Below are 6,639 nucleotides of genomic sequence, written 5' to 3' on the forward strand. Positions count from 1 at the left end.
TAAGCTAAGAAAGGAGAAACGACTTCCCCGAGATCTTACAGGTAGCTGGTGTCAGAGACCGGACTGGATCTGACGTTATTTAAATCCACTTACATCTCGGTTGCTTTTACTACTTTACTACAGACCCTCTTCCAAAGACCTTTGACAGTTGCTAGCTCATTTGGTCCCCACAAGTGCTCTGTGAGGGAGGAAAGTCAGATATGTAATTGAGAAAATAAAGCTCTTAGACGTCCTCTTCAGCTCCTTTCCTTATGCCTTAAAACATAATCTAGTGTATTACCCCCTGTATGGGATATGAATTCGAGCAAAGAATGCTGTACAAATCCAGATACAAATCAAGATACCTGGGCGCTTCCACGACACGCTACGGCCCGCCTCCAGAAGACCCGGCTAGAGTAGAAGACTCAGAAAGTAAGTGTCCCTTTTATGAAAGGAGGCACTTCTGTGGCTCTTCAGGAATGTGAATAAGTTAAATTCAAAGGATCAATATCGCTCCACCTCCCCCCCCCCCAGCGATCCCCCACCCCCACCTCCCCTTGCAACTTCAGTTTGAAGTTTGTAACTTAACCCTCTATCCCAGTAAATTTCTAGGTTCAAAGAACTGTGAAGTTAAAATATAGAAAAGAAGAGTTACATCCTCCAGCATTCCAGATAAAGAAGTAACTGAATTGTAAATTGCCCTTGAATTGGGACCTTTTGTCCTGCTATCACCAGCTATCAATCACCTCCTTGGGGACTTGTCCCAGGACTGTTTAGATAAACCCACCAGAAAGTCTTTGTGATTTAAAACATAATTGCCATCCTGACTTTAATTGGAATGGTCCAAATACTTCCTCTGAGAAAGTAAAACAATTTACTATTAAAATGACTATTTACCCAACTCCCAGCTGACACTGGCTGGCTGGGCCACCATAGGATAGTTGACCACTCCTAGGGTTCTAGGGATAACCCTGAAAGGATGGGGATTCTTGTTCAGTGTTGTGGATGGAGTTAATGCTAATTTGGTCTCATCCAAAGAATTGATTGATGACTCAAACTGACTCCATTTGGAGGAAACAAGCTTTATTATAAGAGAATATAGTAACAGAGTGGTAAGGTAGGAGGTGTAGTAAGTAAAGACTAGAGTGAGAGAGAGTGAAAAGTAAGAGGTAAGAGAGTGGGTAGGGGTTTTTAGGATTGCTTTTTATCTTGCTTAGTTTCTTACTAAGGAAAAGGTCATTTGGGTAGTTGTTGATCTGTCTCCTGGAAACTGATGTCACTCGGTTCACACAGTTTGCTGGGGAAGGGGGGAGAACAAACTGCAATATAAAATGTAAACAGGATGCTGATGATATATCAAATACCCTGGGGCAATTAAAGTCACTTTTGCTGAAGTCTGCACTGTTTCCAAAAGAGGGCAGTGTGGAAATTGAGCATTGTTTGAATCTAGTCCTGTGTGTCTGGGAAATTGAACCACCTGTACTTGCTGTCCAGAGACCCCCAACCAATGATCCAACTTATATCTAAAGACTGATGTAAGGGGCAGCTGGGTGGCTCAGTGGATTGAGAGCCAGGTCCAGAGATGGGAGGTCCTGAGTTCAAATGTGGCCTCAGATACTTCCTAGCTGTGTTATCTTGGGCAAGTTACTTACCCCCATTCCATAGCCCTTACTACTCTTCTGCCTTGGAATCAATACACAGTATGGATTCTAAGACAGAAGGTAAGGATTTAAAAAAAAGACATGTGAGGAGTTTTCTCATAATTGTGAATCTAAACAACTCATATATGTGAGTTATACTATATGAAAGGTAGCCCCCATCCCCTAACCAACTAGTTATTGTTTTATGTTCTTTTGATTGTGTACCACTACTTGGCAGGGTTTGTGGGACATTTTGACCCACATAACTGTCACTCTTGAGCCCCCATTGGTATGCTTCCTTGTCTTAGCTTTTAGAAAAGGCATTTACAAGCATGTAGAACAAAATAGTTGTTTCAGAAACGTTCCTTAAAAGGGAGTGAGGTCACATTTTTCTCTTATACACATAAGGTCCCTAGGTACAATGGGCTAATACTTGGAAAACATATGGTCAGAGGGTAAACTCATAGCTTTTATTTATTGGAAGTTTTTTCTTTCTCAATGGAGTCTCCATGAAGTTTCCCCAGGGTGTAGTTTTGGGGTCCAAAGATCAAATATCCTTGTAGAAGCCTGAAGCTTCCTTTCCTTTGTGTATCTAGTTTCACCTCTGTGTCTATCAGCTCCTGGTACAGTTTGCTGCCTTAGTGGGACCTCCCCACTGTTAGGATTAAAAATGGGGAGCCTGGCCATAGATTTTAATTGTTTTATTAATTGAAAGGAGAGTATGAGAGAAAAGTGAGGAAATAGATCATTAAAGAAAGGATTAATAAATAGCCTCCATCTAGCTGGCTTTTGGTCTATATTCTACCTCAGTAGTGCTAGCAGTCCTCAGTCCCAACACAGAAACAGAGGCCCCAAATCTGCTCTGACCTCAGTTTATCAAACTTTCTCTCCACCCACTGACTCACACCTCTTACCTTGTGAGCCAACTTCCTCTTTCACTTGCCCATCCAGGGGACATTTGGCCTGCTTCCTCCTACCTTGTTGTTCCCTACCTTAATTGCTGGCTTTTTTGCTAACCCCAGGGAGCACCAGAGTTTAGATTCTGTCACTGAGATCAAAGTTCCCTCAATAACTTCGTTTACATACCACCCTACTCTTTCACAATTTTGATCTTTTTAATGTGTTGTTTTCTCCCATTAGAATGTAAGTTTCTTGAGGACAGGGATTGTTTTTCTTTTTGTTTGTATTTGTATCCACAGTGTTTAACACAATGCCAGGCATATAGTATATACTTAATAAATGCTTGTTGAATGACTGATTGACTAAATAACTCCCTGTTCAACTATTAATGAGTTGATACATAACTGGGGGGGGGTATCTAAATAAATACTAGTAGGCTTAGGGACTGGACTTGTGATTTCACTGGTATCGGGAACACCTGAGTGAGGAAGCTCCCTCTACCAATGCAGGTTAGCATCTTCTCTGTAATTTATAGTCTTAGAGGGCTGCCAAAAGCACATGGAGGTTAAATTACTTGTGCAGGGTCACATAACTAGTATGTGTCAGAGCTGGGAACCAGGTCTTCTTGACTTCAATTCTTGCTCTTTATCCATTATTCCATGCTACCTCTATACCTACTGATATTTTCATTATAAATTAAACTAGAAGTCAAAAGGTAGTTTCAGTTAAGTAGAAGTACAATTAAAAGTCATCTCTGAAGAGACAAATAAAAGCGCTATTTTGAGTTGTGCTGAGAGGTAAAAAGAATACTTGTTCATTTCATTCAACAAAGCCCATGATAAAGCATAAGCAAAAAGTTCATGATGAAGATAATTACAAAATTCATACTAACATCTGTTGCCTAAGATAAAGTAGAAAAACTCTATGAAGAATTTAACAAGATCCTTCAAACTTAGCCACTAATGTTTATATTGATTTTGATGCCTTCAGTGTGAATATAGGCATAAGGAAAGATGGTAAAAATACATTGGTAAATTTAGTTGAGACTTCAAGCTAAGATGGCAAGAATGAATGTTTCCAGGCAAGCTCTGAGAAGTCTACTAATGATTAAGAACAGTACTATATGAAACACTGCAACTAAATAAAAGGACTATTGAAGTTCTCCATTCTATAATGAACTACATAAAGTGATATGGCCTGAAGCTAAGGCTGCTCTAGGAATCAAAACCCCTCCACTGATGATGATGCAAGGAAATCAAGGCAAAAAGGACCAAGATTTTGAGGATCCCTCAAGAAACTGGCCTAAAGTCAGTGCCATCTCTAGTGGGATTTCTCTAGTGCTTGAAGCCTTAAGCCTATAAAATCCTATAATAAAAACCAATAAAAAATATCATGGATAAATAAAATCCACAATAGAATTCCAGAGAAAGAAAAAAACTCCAAAATCATCAGAAGTAGAAATCAAGATAAAAGGAGGGATTGATGACAAAGACTCCTCGAGTGGACAGACAAAATACCTCAAACCAGAGATTGGAAATTTGGAAAGAGAATAGCTGAGAGCAGAAAATGAACAACCTTTCCCAATAAATGAATTCCCTGAAATATAGAATGGAGCAAATAGATCTCAATGATTTGATGATTCAACAAGAAATATTAAAACAAAATTAAGTGAGTGGAAAATTAAAACAAATAACCTAGAAGACAGGATAAGCAGAGATAATTTAGAAATCATTAAACTCCTTGAAGAACATAACCAAATAAAGGAATTGGGATATAGAGAAATCATAAAAAAAAAAAAACCAATTCAGAACAATTAGAGCTAGAGGACAGAATGAATATATATAAAGAATCTACTAGTAAACACTTCAGAAAGAAACATCAAATTGAACACACACAAAAATGTTATAACCAAAATTCAGAGTTTTTGGGTCAAATAAAAAATAATTCAGGCCACCAGGAAAAAAGAGATCAAGCATCCAAGAATCACATTCAAGATTAAACAAAAATATGAAGCAAACTACAAGATAGGAAATAATATCTAGGAATGTGAAATAACAAAAGGTAAAATAAAATACAGTCAAAAATATTTTGTAAAATAGTGTGATTCTATGGGGGGAACACAATATAGACATAATAGGATAGAGAACTTTTAAACATTTCTGTTGAGAATACTGGATTTGGGTATTCATTGAAAGGCAAATTTAAGAGACAAGAGAAACCTATAAAGGTAAATATATTTGAGCACTTCAAAGGGGCTAGATGATGATCAAGTACTTATGTTCTAATCTTACTATCTTCAAGAATCAAAAAGAGAGAGAGCAAAGAAAGTTAAAGTTTGGGCCTGGGTGAGGTTCAGTGCTATTTTAATTTTATTTAATTAACTAAATAAAAAGGAGAGAAAATGTAATATACTAATTGACAAATGAGAAAGAGGAGGAAGGAATTATAATTTCTCATAATTAAGGTTCATCAGAAGAACATACAAACATGGAAATATGGATGAGGGTGAATCATGAACTTAATTCTTGTCTAAATCAAAAAAATGGAAGTTAAATATATGTATGGAGTGGAGTGTAGGAATGCTTAAAGGAAAAAGCTAATAGATTATAGAAAGTAATAGCAACTAGAAGGATGATATTAGAAAATAAGTATTGTTTTATTAGTTTAAAGATAAGAAGTAGAGGAGCTGGCTTGAAAAAGAATTGGAGTTTGAAGTAAAGCTGAGAGCATGTCAATTTTGACAGTTATAACTATATTTCTGTGTCAGTTACTCTCTCTGGGAGTGGCAGTTGGTCGGTCTCTGGCAGTTGGCAGTCACACACATAAAGACTCTCTCTCAGGGCTGGAGGAGGTAATATCTTTGCCTCTTTCTTTGTCTGAGGGAAAGACCTGACGGAGCCTTTTCCAACTTAGGAAACACTATTGACTAACTATTTCTGTCTTCATAAATTGGTTTATATCTAAGAAGACCAAAGAAAGACCTGGTCTTTGTTTTGAACTCTATAAGGATAATAGTGGTAGTTTTATTTAGACTAGTATAAATTTGGGTTAGTCAGATCAGGGAGGATTAGTGTAGCCTGTGAAACACAGAAGTGGTTCCTTGTGGAACCAGGGAGTTTATTTGGGTGGATTTAGAATCCCTTAGAATTGGAAATCCTTTTTATCCTTATATATTTCAATAAAATTTTTTATCTTTTTTTATAGTAAGAGTCTCTTTAGTGTCCTTGTGCCTTGCCCTGAAGAGAAGTTCACATTTGAACTTCACTTCACTTTATCACTGAAGATACTTTTGATTACAGCTATCAAAAGTATCTAAACAGTTTTGAACCTGTATTGGCATAGTTTTCCCATCTATTTTTATAACTTTCCATTATTATTTTTACACAACACAACAATTGCTGGAAACTTTTTTAAAACCCTTGTCTTCCATGTTAGGATCAGTACTGTGTATTGGTTTCAAGGCAGAAGAGTAATAAGGGCTAGGCAATAGTGATTAAGTGACTTACCCAGGGTCACACAGCAAGGAAGTGTCTGAGGCTAGATTTGAACCTAGGACCTCATGTCTCTAGGTCTAGCTCTCAATCTACTAAATCATCTACCTGCCCAAAATTGGGGACTTTAATGTGACCCTTTCTGACTTAGAGAAATTTAACAAAAAGATTAAAAAAGAGAGATTTTAAAGACCCAACTAGAATTTTATACAAGTTAGATTTGGAAAGTTTCTGGAGACTACTTTAGGATTTGAAAGGAGTAAACTGTTGCAAAATTCACCACATGTTAGGACATAACAATACCTCATAAACAAATGCAGGAAATCAGAAATATTAAACATATTTACTTACCACCACTCAATAAAAATGATAATTTTTATAGCTATAAGCCTTGATTCTTTAATGTTTGAGAACATAATATTCCAAGATTTTCTGTTCTTTTATATTCTTGCTGCCAAACCTTGTGTGATATTGACTGTACTTCCTTGGTAATTGAACTCCCTTTCTGTCTTTCTGATGTATTTTTTTTCTTTGACTAGGAAGCTCTGGATTTTTGGCTAAGATATTCCTGTGATTTTTCCTTTCAGAATCTCTTTTAGGAAGTGATTTGTGGATTCTATTTTCACTTT

Source organism: Monodelphis domestica, chromosome 2 (assembly GCF_027887165.1).
Source record: "Monodelphis domestica isolate mMonDom1 chromosome 2, mMonDom1.pri, whole genome shotgun sequence".
Taxonomy (NCBI): Eukaryota; Metazoa; Chordata; class Mammalia; order Didelphimorphia; family Didelphidae; genus Monodelphis; species Monodelphis domestica.